Source organism: Pleurodeles waltl, chromosome 10, assembly GCF_031143425.1.
Source record: "Pleurodeles waltl isolate 20211129_DDA chromosome 10, aPleWal1.hap1.20221129, whole genome shotgun sequence".
Lineage (NCBI taxonomy): Eukaryota > Metazoa > Chordata > Amphibia > Caudata > Salamandridae > Pleurodeles > Pleurodeles waltl.
In genome coordinates, this window is record NC_090449.1 from 1,032,568,369 (window position 1) to 1,032,581,639 (window position 13,271).

Sequence of the window (13,271 nt, forward strand, 5' to 3'; positions counted from 1 at the left end):
GTTAAGCACTGTTACCTAGTGAACAATCAGGCTTGCTAGATGTCGCACGAAATGGCTGGCCATTGCACCATGGTGTCCCAGTGGAAGGACAGTATGTGAGTATGCAAGGTTAAATGTCCTGTTGTGCATGTGCATGAAGTCTGCATTCTTACTTTCCATCCCATGCTCTGTCCATTTCAGGGTTGGAGATCTAGATGAGTGGCCATTTGGACTTGTAACAGAGCTCTAGCTGTGTTTAGGCTTGGTTGCCATTGTGCCGTGCCATTGCATTGATGTCATTGCCACGTAGTGGTCCTCGGTTGTACCATCTAGTTGATGTTGCTCGTACAATAGTCATACATGCAATGTGATGTGATGTGCACATTCCAGGTTTTTACGAAGATCGGCTAGTGCATTCTGGGAGTCATAGTGGTAGTATTAGCTAATGCTAACCGTGCCTTTGGCAAGGGCTGAGTGGGCAGTTGGTTTGGGTTGAGGTGTGGTATGCAGGAGAGGGGCATTAGGTGAATAGGTGGGAGTGTAGTGAGACATACCATGAAATGGGGAGTATTTGGGTGGTGAGGAAGCATGCAAGACATGACAATTGTGTGACATGGAAGTTGTGGGTACTTACTAGAGTCCAGTCCTCCAGGTATTCCAGGCAGGCCCTCGGGATGCAGGATGTCTAAGACCTTCTCCTCCCAAGATGTGAACTGTGGGGGAGGAGGTGGAGGCCCACCGCCAGTCTTGTGCACGGCGATCTGGTATCATGATGCCATGGAATGTACCTTCCCCCGTAGGTCATTCCACCTCTTCCTGATGTCATCCCTTGTGCGTGGATGGTTGCCTACTGAGTTGACCTTGTTGATGATTCTTTGCCACAACTCCATTTTCCTGGCAATCGACGTTTGTTGGACCTGTGCTCCAAACAGTTCCGGCTCTACCCTGACAATTTCATCCACCATGTCCCTCCACTTGCTGTCCGTTAACTGTGGGTGCTTTTGTGGGGACATGATTGTGGTTGCGTTGGGGGGGTGTTGTGTGCATGTAAGGGTGCAGTGTTGGGTGATTGATGGGGTGTGGGTGGTGCGTTGTGTGTGATGGACACTTGTGATTTGTGTGTGCTTGTTATGTGTGTTGTGTGTTAGTTGTGCTGGTGTGTGGTGTGTGATGCATGTGGTGTGTGTGCCTATGGTGTAAGGGTGCTATCTCTCTGCGGTTGCCTGCTCTTGGTGTATGTGAAAGTAATTTTTGTTGCAAATGGTTGTGGGTTGTATTGGGGTGTGTTATATAGTGCTGTGAGTAGGTGTGTGTGGATGTGTGTCAGGTGTTGGGTATTCAAACTGTCCAATGTGGTGGTGTGTTCTGAAAGTAGTCGGTTCTGACCGCGGTGCTTCACACCGTCAATTGTTTTCCACCATGGAAGTGCCACTGTGGTGATCTGTGGCTCGTAATCTGGTGGGTGGATTTGTATCGGGCTGGTGCTGCTGGTGGTGGAACCACTACTTTCTCTCCCTCCAGTGTCCTAGCGGACTCGGATTTTTGGCTGTGTTTTGGCGGTCTTCAGTGTGTGACTTAATACGGAGGTCAGATGACCGCCAACATGGCGGTCTTTTTACAGCCGCCATCGCAGCGGTCTTCCAAAAAGGCCCTTTGTCCCATTCTACCCTCACAGTCACACTCATCTAGTATGTGTGGCAGTGCTATAAAGGAATAAAGTAAGAAGGCGAGAGGCCAGTTGTTAGGTCTAGTATTAGCCAAGCTCCTTTGAGATTTTATGTATAATTTACTTACTTAATGGAGCTTTCAGTCACCTATCTTCATCCATTGCTCTGTTGTGTCACTGATATTTTGCTTCTGCCCACTACAGCCTTCAGCATGGGGAAATGGATCATCCTACTTTAGCCACTTCACTCTGGGTGACTGCATTTTGCTCTTTCACAATGAACACATCCACACACAAGGTAGTGTCTTCAGTGCCAGTGTTTTTTATTTTTACTTTATAATTACTTTAGTGTTGCCTTTGTGTTTTGAGCCAGAGATGAAAGCAGGACCTTTCCACCAAATGTGAGCATAGGCTATATCCTATGCTTTATAATTCTCTATTTCTTGCCAACACTGTTGTAAATTCCTTTATCTGACTGTATTGTTAATCTGTTTTTTCCATGTATGCAGGACACAAACTGAAAATGTCAATATTATACATGCAAATTCTTAAGGGGACAATTCTTCAAAACAAGTATATTCTGGACTCGGTTTCACCAATGGTTCTTAAGTAAGCCTTTACCAGGAAGAAAATCAACCTTTATTGTATTTAATTTGCTGCACTTGTAACACTTATATTTCATTATTTTTTTCTTTTTTTCTTGTTTCTTCTTTCTTTTCTCCCTTCTTTCCTTGTATTTCCTTTTCCTTTTCTTTCTCATTTTTCTTCCTTTTCATCTTTCCTTCTTTCTTTGTTTCCTTCTTTCCTTCTGTCTTTTCTTTATTTTTTCTTTACTTCTTTCTTTTTCTTCCTTTCCACCCTTTCCACCTTTCTTGCTTTCTTTCCTTCTTTCTTTCCAACTTTCTTGCTTTCTTTCTTTCCTTCTTTTTTTGTCCCTTATCTTCTTTCTTTTGGTATTATGGTAATGTGTGTTTTTAAAAACAAAAAACATTTTTGCTTTTATTCAACAATAAAGGTTTGGAAAAAGCATGACAAAACAAAATAAGAATTGCCAGAAGACTGGCAGACAACGGCAGACCTCTTGGCTTTGCTAGTGCTTGTTGTCTGTAGCTATTAAGGGGCATATTTATACTCCGTTTGCGCCAAATTTGCGTCGTTTTTTTCGACGCAAATTCGGCGCAAAACTAATGCCATATTTATACTTTGGCGTTAGACGCGTCTAGCGCCAAAGTATGAGGAAAGAGCGTCATTTTTTTGCGTGAACGCCTTCCTTGCGTTAATGAGATGCAAGGTAGGCGTTCCCGTCTAAAAAAATGACTGCGACGCAAATGCGTCGTATTTATACTCCCGGGCAAAAATCACGCCCGGGAGTGGGCGGGGCAAAAAACCCTGCATTTGCGCCTCTTTTTAACGCCTGGGTCAGGGCAGGCGTTAAGGGACCTGTGGGCTCAAAATGAGCCCAGAGGTGCCCTCCCATGCCCCCAGGGACCCCCCCCTGCCACCCTTGCCCACCCCAGGAGGACACCCAAGGATGGAGGGACCCATCCCAGGGACATTCAGGTAAGTTCAGGTAAGTATAAAAAAAAAAATATATATATTTTTTTTTGGCATAGGGGGGGCTGATTTGTGCCCCCCTACATGCCACAATGCCCAATGACCATGCCCAGGGGACAGAAGTCCCCTGGGCATGGCCATTGGGCAAGGGGGCATGACTCCTGTCTTTACTAAGACAGGAGTCATGTAAATGGCGTCTGGGCGTCGTTAAAAATGGCGCAAATCGGGTGGAGGCGATTTTTTTGCGTCAACCTGACTTGCACCATTTTTAAGACGCCCTAACGCCATTTTTCCCTACGCCGGCGCTGCCTGGTGTACGTGTTTTTTTTCCACGCACACCAGGCAGCGCCGGTCTGCTTGCGCCGGCTAACGCCATTCAATAAATACGGCGCCCGCATGGCGCTTCAGAATGGCGTTAGCCGGCGCAAAACTTTTTGACGCTAAACTGCGTTAGCGCAGTTTAGCGTCGAAAAGTATAAATACGGGCCTAAGTCTCCCTGCTACTTTTTGGCTCGAGCCTACCAACTAGACATTGCAGCTGGCTGGCTGTGAAAGACATATTGTTGGCTTACCAACAACTTACAGGGACTAGGGGAACGCCCACTGCTTACCATTTCTTGGCTTTCCTGTCACTCATTTGCCTGCTTCTTATGCGTGTCCCACTTTATCAATCTTGTGTTTTATGTCTCATAAAGCATAGCCTCTTTACCATTTATTTTGAGTGGGTGCTTTTATGCTCCCCACTTGCTTTTCAAGCACTACGTTGTCCCTTGTGTTAAGCACTCCATGGGACTGCATATGTTTTCCAGCTGTCTTCCTAGTGTTCTTCTTTCCCCTTCCACTCTTTCTAGCTAACTGTCACCCATGTGCTTCTCCTCCCCTACATGTTTCATTCACTTTTGTGTCCTTCTGCCTGTTGCTTTGTCTCACTTGTGTTTCTAACCTGCCCATGTTTCTTCCATCCCCACCATCCCTCCGTAGTGCTTCTTTCCACCTGCATCATCGGTGATGCTCTGCCATTTATATTGCTCCCCCCACTCATACTTCAAAAATATACTTTCACATATTTTTTTCTTTTTATTTGCTGATTCAACTCGGATTGGCAACTAAAATAAAACAACCGTCTGTGTCATTTAGTACGTGCATGTGTGGTATGCACGCTTGCAAAACGACGCTGCTGGTCGATGTACAGCTGGGATGCTGTAGAGCATGGCTAAAAACAATTGAGCTTTGCCAGTGCTTACTTTTTTACGCAATCATATGCACAGGTGCCAGGTTGGTGATAGTGAGAAACCCCAGCATTCTTCTGGCACATGACAATTCATCTGGTTTTGCTGTGTGATGAAAAACCGAGTATTTGTTGGCAAATTCATCCCAAAGCGAAGGTTACTTGCTTGGCCTGCAAGCAGTGATGCTTTGCTGCCACCTTAGCAGGTAATCGTGCTTGCAACCTTTTCCAAGTTGACACAGTTTACACGGTACTTGGAAGGGCCAGTGTGGGATGTCTTTTGCAATCGCAGGGAGAGGGCAATGCAGTATTTTGGTGGCACGGTCAAGAAGCTGTGCAGAATAGAGGAGATGGGATGGGCTGTGAGCAGGGAACAGTTCTCAAACTCCTTTAATGCAACACACAGGGATGTCAATGCTTGGACAGATTTGAAGGGCTTTAAGAATGTGTATTATACTCCCTCCCATTGGCATCTGCCATAGCCTGCTACTCTCCCAATAGTCCTTGCTCCTCTCGCACCATCATTTTTAAATGAGTGCACTACTGTGATTGTTGGGAAATCTCAGACTCACACCCACCACCCCACACAATTTTACGAAGTAACTCACCTGAATACATCACGTACTCTGGCTTCCCCCGCAGAAGATCATTAACCTCACCCTCCAAGGGAGGCAGCTATATCTCTCAATGTAGACATTTTGTACTAAAACCATGAACAGGATGTCACTTTGCCCTGGAGATCTTTGAAACCGTAGGAGGCTGCGTCCAGGACCTACGTTTACTTCTCTCAGTGGAAAAACTGTGAGTGAGAAGGTGAAAAGGTTGCAGGTTAAGCAGCTGTGCTCGACGCATTACTCTGAGGTATGTAAGTGTTCTCGAAGCAGCATTTCATCTTCTTCTCGCATCGGCTGTGCGGTTTGCACTACGTGAATAAAAGGCACAAATCGATTTCAGAAGTAGCCTCTTTCCTGTACTTATCTCCTGCTCTGCGTTCTCAGTCTCGGGCGTGGCTGACGTGAGTTGGCACAGAAAGACCCTCTTCCCCCCTTTTCTGTCACGCTGAGACGACGAGTCTGGAACAGGCCTTACAAATAAAGGAAAGCATGGCGGATGCTGTTAGGTAGAAAGAGAAAACAGACTGTTGTCAAAATGGACCTCTCAAGCTACCTTTACATACTTCGAAGAGGTACCAATATCAATGTTTGCCCGGATGTCATTTATGAGTAGTCAGAGCTAGCACCTATTACGTGCTTGACATTTGGCACCCTTGGTACTATACTGCAGGTGTAAGAGGTCGCCATGATGGCAGGTGGATGGCCAGTAAAAGAAGGGATACAGGGCACCAGGAGATGGATTTACTTCCTGCAGTTTTCCACTCTATCATCAGCCCCTCAGCAACAAGTAGGAGTCTCTTGATGGTCACAGATGGGAGATGTCATTCTGGTCCTGACAGGTGGAAAGTGCGCTCCACACACGGGGGTTGGGAGGAAGTGGAGGCGTGATGCGCTGATGTGGCAGCAGATGCCAAAGGCCCAGGGGAGACACTTTTTCCTGTGTCTGCCACTGAAAGGAAGCTCAACACCCACCTTGGTAGTGCAATAGGGGCGGACACTGGGCTGGAAGGGCCTGGTGGTTTGGGGTCACATTTCTGTGGAAGTGTGCTCTCACTGACAGGCAAGTGGAGGAAGGCAAAACTGTGGACCTGAAGAGGGAAAGCTGGCAATGCAAGGGGCAGTAAATGACAATGGAGACAAGGTTAGGGGCAAGGAGGCAGGCCTGATCCAAGGGCAGGCGAGCTCAGCAATAACATTGTGGATACCGGAGCGAGGACCACAAGGACTCGTGCATGGTTATAGATTGTGTTCAGTTTCAGAAGTGTTTTGTGGGTGATCAGTGCTTAATTTGTGCTTGTTGTTTCCGGTGCTGAGCACCGGCTCTTATTTTTGAGGGCCGGCGCTTATTCTTCTACCTCAAGCATTTCCTGCGAGCAAAAGACACATATGGGAAAGACGGATGAAAAGAAAAACGAAAAAGCGTCACAAAGGAAAAAAGTAGAAAGCTGCTAGAGTGAGCTGAAGGGGCAAGGAGTGACTTTATATGGATTGAAGAGTCCTGAGATGGCTTCAGGATTACGCTGACTCGGTAGTCCCTGTTCCTACATTTAATTGCAGCAGCCGCGTGTTTAAGAGGAGGGCTTTGAGCAGCGGCACGTTTTTATTTACAAATTAAGCACAGGGTGAGATGTTGGGGTGGGAGTTACATAGGGTAGAAGGAATGGGTTAGAGTTTTCTGTTAGTTCAGTTGACTGGGTCATTTGTGTGGCTTAGCTGAAATGCTAGGAACTCTGCTTGCCCTAAATAAAGTGTCCCTTTGCACTCGAACCAAGCGCCGTAGTGCGATCATCTGCTCCCTGTGGTCGTCTATGCGTGTGATTTTACTTTTTGCTTTTTGGCAAAACAGTGTCTAGGATACCCTCCCAGATGAGTTGTGTGCAATACAATTACACATAATATAACATGAAAAAGTATCTGTTTGTGATCTGAAAAAGGAGCAGACATTCGATGTGTTGAAACTACGACTCTCTGCTATCATATCTGAGCATGTGAGTGCATTGCACATGAATACTAATATATCCGCATTTTAACTCCTATCCCCCTTGAATGGTAGACCAAAGACACCTGAAAATCCACTTTCCCTAAAAAAGACTAGCATCAAAATATCAAATTATCCCGTCCTCAGTATCTGGGCATTCTCCCATGCCTCCCTTCCGGGTTTGAGAGGTTTTGTGTACTTCCGGGAGGGAATCATTTACAGGGAAGCTTAAACCGCTGGAACACCAGCAGCATATGCAATCAACACAAAGAGCCAATTAAGCAGGGCTCATCAAGGGAGTCTAAATATCATGAATCCTCATTAAAATATTTCGTGCTGAATTAGTACAAGGGCCTGGGCCGTACAGATCGGTGCATTTCTTAGGAGGGTACCACGAGCACAGGATGACTTGCTGTGTTATCATGAAGCCCGTGCGCAGTTCCAGGTCCCAGGCTATTAAGCTGTTGTGTTTAATTAGCCATCCTTTTGTTTTGTTGGCCGTGCTGGGAAGACTAGCAGACAAATCCGTCCCTTTATGTTTCATCTGTCAGCCGGTTTTGCTTTCTTTCTGTTTTTTCTTTTGATGTTGATATCTCTTTTGGGTATAAAACTTATAGTTATAAAGGGGAGAAACACGTTTCCACCACAGCTGACAATATGGTTTGTTCTATTTTCTTGTAATTTTTACTTCTATTTAAGTTCTATGTTCTTACCTCCTGGGGCTTACCAATGCTTACCTGAAGTTTTCGCAACTCCGTTGTTGCCACATGGTATCTTTGAAAAGAATGACTTCAAACGTTCTGCAAGATTTGCGGAAAAGGCCCCTTTGTTTGGAAACACGTCGAGCTCACAGTGCATAATCCTTCAGTTTAGCTGTGAAACATGTCCCCTCTCCTATTCTTTACTCTGTCTCGATCAGCTTCCTTTCAGGGCTGCTGTCGCAAGGCACAGACTTATTCTGCTTTTTCACATTGCTAAAATTCCCCCGCTCCCTTCTCTGCTCCCGAGCCTTCCCTGATCTTCCCTTGCTTTATTCTGGCTCTCTTTCTAGTTACTTCAAGTGACAACAGTACTACTGTATATTAACAATATTAACTAAACATCTGACCCTGCTTGGTGCTAGAAATAGACTCCATTCCCTCCAAGGTTGTCTCAAGAGTAGGACATTGGATTGCCTGCATTTGAAGGGTTGGAAAATCCCTTCTGTGCATGTGGATGTTGAGCAAGATGTGGCTGCTCCTCTGTTTTCCACAAGAGTCACTGCACAAAGATGGCAGTACTTCCCCTATGGGTGTGACTTGTCTTGGAGGAAGAACAACCCCTTGCATTCTGGAAGATTTGTGGAAAAGACCGTTTCATTGGTAAGCAAGAAGAGCTCACAAAGCCCCACTCTGTCCAACGCCTACATCACCCCGCTCACCAGCATCATCTACACCCATATTCTATTCCGATGACACAAATTTCATACTCTCCCTCTCTGACAAGATGCTAAACAACTGGACCAATTTCTCTGCCTGCATGACCAAAGTCGCTAGATGGATGAAAACCAACTGCCTCAACTTCAGCTAAGACAAGACTGAAGTAAGTTGTTCAGCAAAGACATCTTGGTTTGGAACGTATCTGGTGGCCTGCTGAATGTGGAGCCACACCTCTCCCCGCAACCCATGCAAGGAACCTCAGGATAATAATTGGCAACCAACTCATCATATCAGGCAGTGTGAATGTAGTCTCTGTCTCCTGCTGCCACACACTCAAGATGCTTAAGAACATCTTCAAAAGCTCCCCACTAGCACTTGCAGAACTGTCACCCAGTCCCTCCTCACCAGCAAGCTGGACTATCGTAACGCACTCTACCCTGGAATAACGCTATGCCATACAAAAAGCAGTCATCAGACTCACCCTCAACCTCCCACCACATACTCACATACCTCACACCTCAAAGAGCTCCACAGTCTCCCAGTCCACTAACAAGCACTCCTCATACTCCTGAAATGTGCACAAAGCCTTACACAACATTGGCCCTCCATACCTTAAAAACCACATAAGCTTCCACAGATATCCCTGACACATCATCTCAGCCACATGCCTACTCACACCCCTCCCCCATATTCAGAACCAGATCTAGAAGCCATGTGTAGGAAGCTGGCTCTGTATAATATATCAAAATGAGATATAGTGTGCACAGAGTCCAGGAGTTCCCCAAGAGGCTTGACAGTTGCAATAATAGATAATACTAATGCTCTATTTGTGGTAGTGTGGTCAAGCAGTTAGGCTTGTCAGAGGGCAGTGTTAAGCATTTGTTGTACACACACAAGTAATAAGTGAAAACATACACTCAATGACTTAACTCCAGGCCAATTGGTTTTTATATAGAAAAATATTCTTTTGTTAAATTTATTTTTAGAACCACAAGATTTAGTTAGTACATTAAATGAAAGGTACTTTGTATAGTAATAGTTGAGACTTTGAATAGATTCAATATTGTACACAGTTTTCATTAAAATGGCAAAAAGCTGTTTTAAAAGTGGACATTGCAATTTTCAACAGTTCCTGAGGGAGGTAAGTACAGTACAGTTTTAGAGGTAAGTACCACACGTACAGGTTCAATCTCCGGGGTATAGGTAGTCCACCGTTGGGGGTTCAAAGCAACCCCAAACACCCAGCACTAGCAACAGAGGGCCGGTCAGGTGCAGAGGTCAAACAGGAGCCAAAATAACATGGACACCTATGGAGTTAGGGGGTACTCCGATTCCAGTCTTCTGGCAGGTAAGTATCCGCGTTGTCAGAGGGCAGACCGGGGGGAGGGTTTGGAGGAGTACTTGAGGGGCCCTAAGTAGGCACACAAACCACACCTTCAGCGGCACGGGGGAAGCCGCATGCAGTGTGCAAACAGGGCATCGGGTTATGGAGGGACCTGGGGTCACTTAGGCGCTGCAGGCCTCTTGGGGAAGCCACCAACTGGGCAAGGGGGAGGGCCGCCTGCTGGTCATTGCTGCACCGGTGGTCGGTTTCTCACAGGCCTGGGGGATGCGGGTGCAGTGCTTCTTCCACGCGTCGGATATCTTCATCCCGGGCAGTCGCGGTCAGGGGGGTCCTCGGGATTCCCTCTACAGGCGTCATCATGGGGGTGCAGGGAGGTCAGCCCAGGGTGGAGACGTCATTGGAGTTGCCTGAGGGTCATCTCTGGAAAGTTGGTTTCTCTGGACACGGGCCCGGGGGCATCAGGTGCAGAGTGTTGGGGACTCAGGCTTCTAAATTGAGGTGGGAGTCCCTTTAAAGATGGGTGTTTTTTCTTCTTGTTGGGCAGACCTACTGCCCACAGGAGTTCTTGGTCCTCAGTGATGCAGGTAGTCCCCTGGAGGCTTTTCAGGGGTCACTGGTCCTGCAGAATGCATCGCTTTTTGGTTGCAGGGGCTTTGAAGCGGAAGAGAGGCCGGTAGGGCTGGGGCCAAGTCAGTTGTAATCTCCTTTTCTTCTCTGCTGGGTTTTCAGCTCAGCAGTCCTTCTTCTTCTTGTGAGGTCATCAGGAATCTGATGAGCTGGGTTCAGGGTCACCCCTAAATACTAAATTTAGGGGTGTGTTAGGGTTAGAGGGCAGTATCCAATGGCTACTGTCCCTGAGGGTGGCTACACCCTCCTTGTGCCCACTCCTTCTAGGGAGGGGAGCAGTTCCCTATCCCTATTGGTCTTAATCCTCCAAAGGAAGACAGAGGATTTCTCAAGGAGGGGGTGTAGGAGGCTGGCCTGGCTTGTAGTGGGTATCAGAGGTACTTACACCTTGTGCCAGGTCCAGTTATCCCTTTTTAGTGTAGAAGAGTTGTTTCTAGCAGCTTAGACTGATAGAAGGTAGCTATGGCAAAGCAGCTTAGGCTGAACTAGGAGACATGTAAAGCTCCTACTATACCACTGGTGTCATATGCACAAAATCATAAGAAAACACAATACACAGACGTACTAAAAATAAAGGTACTTTATTTTTATGACAATATGCCAAAAGTATCTCAGTGAGTACCCTCAGTATGAGGATAAGTTATATACACAAGATATATGTACACAAACCAAAATTATGCAGGTAATAGCAAGAAAAGTAATGCAAGCAGTGTAAAGTTACAATAGATTGCAATAGGAGCACATAGGTATAGGGGCAACACAAACCATATACTCCAAAAGTGGAATGAGAACCACAAATGGACCCCAAACCTATGTGAGCTTGTAGAGGGTCGCTGGGACTGTAAGAAAACAGTGAGGGTTATAAAAATAGCCCACTCAGTGGATTTCCGGACCTGAGTACCTGTAAGACAAGGGGACCAAGTCCAATAGTCGCGACAGTGTCGAGAGTGGACAGGAGCCCAGGAAATGCCAGCTGAGGGTGCAAAGAAGCTGTCACCTGTTGGAAGAAGCTTGGAGTTCTGCAAGAAAGAAGAGGACTAGGAACTTCCCCTTTGGAGGATGGAAGTCCCACGTCGTGAAGAAGCTTGCAGAGGTGTTCCCACGCAGAAAGACTGCAAACAAGCCTTGCTAGCTGCAAGGGTTGTGGTTAGGGTTTTTGGGTGCTGCTGTGGCCCAGGAGGGACCAGGATATCGCCACTTGGATGAGGAGACAGAGGAGGTGCCCAGCAACGTAGGGAGCCTTCACAGAAGCAGGCAGCACCTGCAGAAGTACCTGAACAGGCACTTAGAAGAAAAGTGAACCGGAGTCCACCCGAAGTCACAAAAGGGAGTCCCACGACGCCGGAGGACAACTCAGAAGGTTGTGCACTGCAGGTTAGAGTGTCGGGGACCTAGGCTTGGCTGTGCACGAAGGAAATCCTGGAGGAGTGCACAGGAGCCGGAGTAGCTGCAAATTACGCGGTACCTAGCAATGCAGTCTAGCGTGGGGAGGCAAGGACTTACCTCCACCAAACGTGGACTAAAGAGTCACTTGGCTGTGGGAGTCACTTGGACAGAGTTGCTGAGTTCCAGGGACCACGCTCGTCGTGCTGAGAGGGGACCCAGAGGACCGGTGATGCAGTCTTTTGTTGCCTGCGGTTGCAGGGGGAAGATTCCGTCGACCCACGGGAGATTTCTTCAGAGCTTCTGGTGCAGAGAGGAGGCAGGCTACCCCCAGAGCATGCACCACCTGGAAACAGTCGAGAAAGCCGGCAGGATGAAGCGATACAAGATTGCTAGTAATCGTCTTGCTACTTTGTTGCAGTTTTGCAGGCGTCATGAGCAGTCAGCGGTCGATCCTTTGGCAGAAGATGAAGAGGGAGATGCAGAGGAACTCTGGTGAGCTCTTGCATTCGTTATCTGGTGAGATCCCCAAAGCAGAGACCCTAAATAGCCAGAAAAGGAGGTTTGGCTACCTAGGAAGGAGGATTGGCTACCAAGAGAGGTAAGAGACTATCAGAAGGAGCCTCTGACGTCACCTGCTGGCACTGGCCACCCAGAGCAGTCCAGCCTGCCACAGACACCTCTGTTTCCAAGATGGCAGAGGTCTGGGACACACTGGAGGAGCTCTGGGCACCTCCCCTGGGAGGTGCAGGTCAGGGGAGTGGTCACTTCCCTTTCCTTTGTCCAGTTTCACGCCAGAGCAGGGCTGGGGGATCCCTAAACCGGTGTAGACTGGCTTATGCAGAGATGGGCACCATCTGTGCCCATCAAAGCATTTCCAAAGGCTGGGGGAGGCTACTCCTCCCCAGCCTTCACACCTATTTCCAAAGGGAGAGGGTGTTACACCCTCTCTCAGAGGAACTCCTTTGTTCTGCCTTCCTGGGTCAGGGCTGCCTGGACCCCAGGAGGGCAGAAACCTGTCTGAGGGGTTGGCAGCAACAGCAGCTGCAGTGGAGACCCTGGAAAGGCAGTTTGGCAGTACCCGAGTTCTGTGCTAGAGACCAGGGGGATCATGGAATTGTCCCCCAATGCCAAAATGGCATTGGGGTGACAATTCCATGATCTTAGACATGTTACATGGCCATGTTCGGAGTTACCATCGTGACGCTGTACATAGGTAGTGACCTATGCACAGTGCACGCGTGTAATGGTGTCCCCGCACTCACAAAGTCCATGAAATTTGCCCTGAATGATGTGGGGGCACCTTGGCTAGTGCCAGGGTGCCCACACACTAAGTAACTTTGCACCCAACCTTCACCAGGTGAAGGTTAGACATATAGGTGACTTATAAGTTACTTAAGTGCAGTGGTAAATGGCGTGAAATAACGTGGACGTTATTTCACTCAGTCTGCACTGGCAGGCCTGTGTAAGAATTGTCAG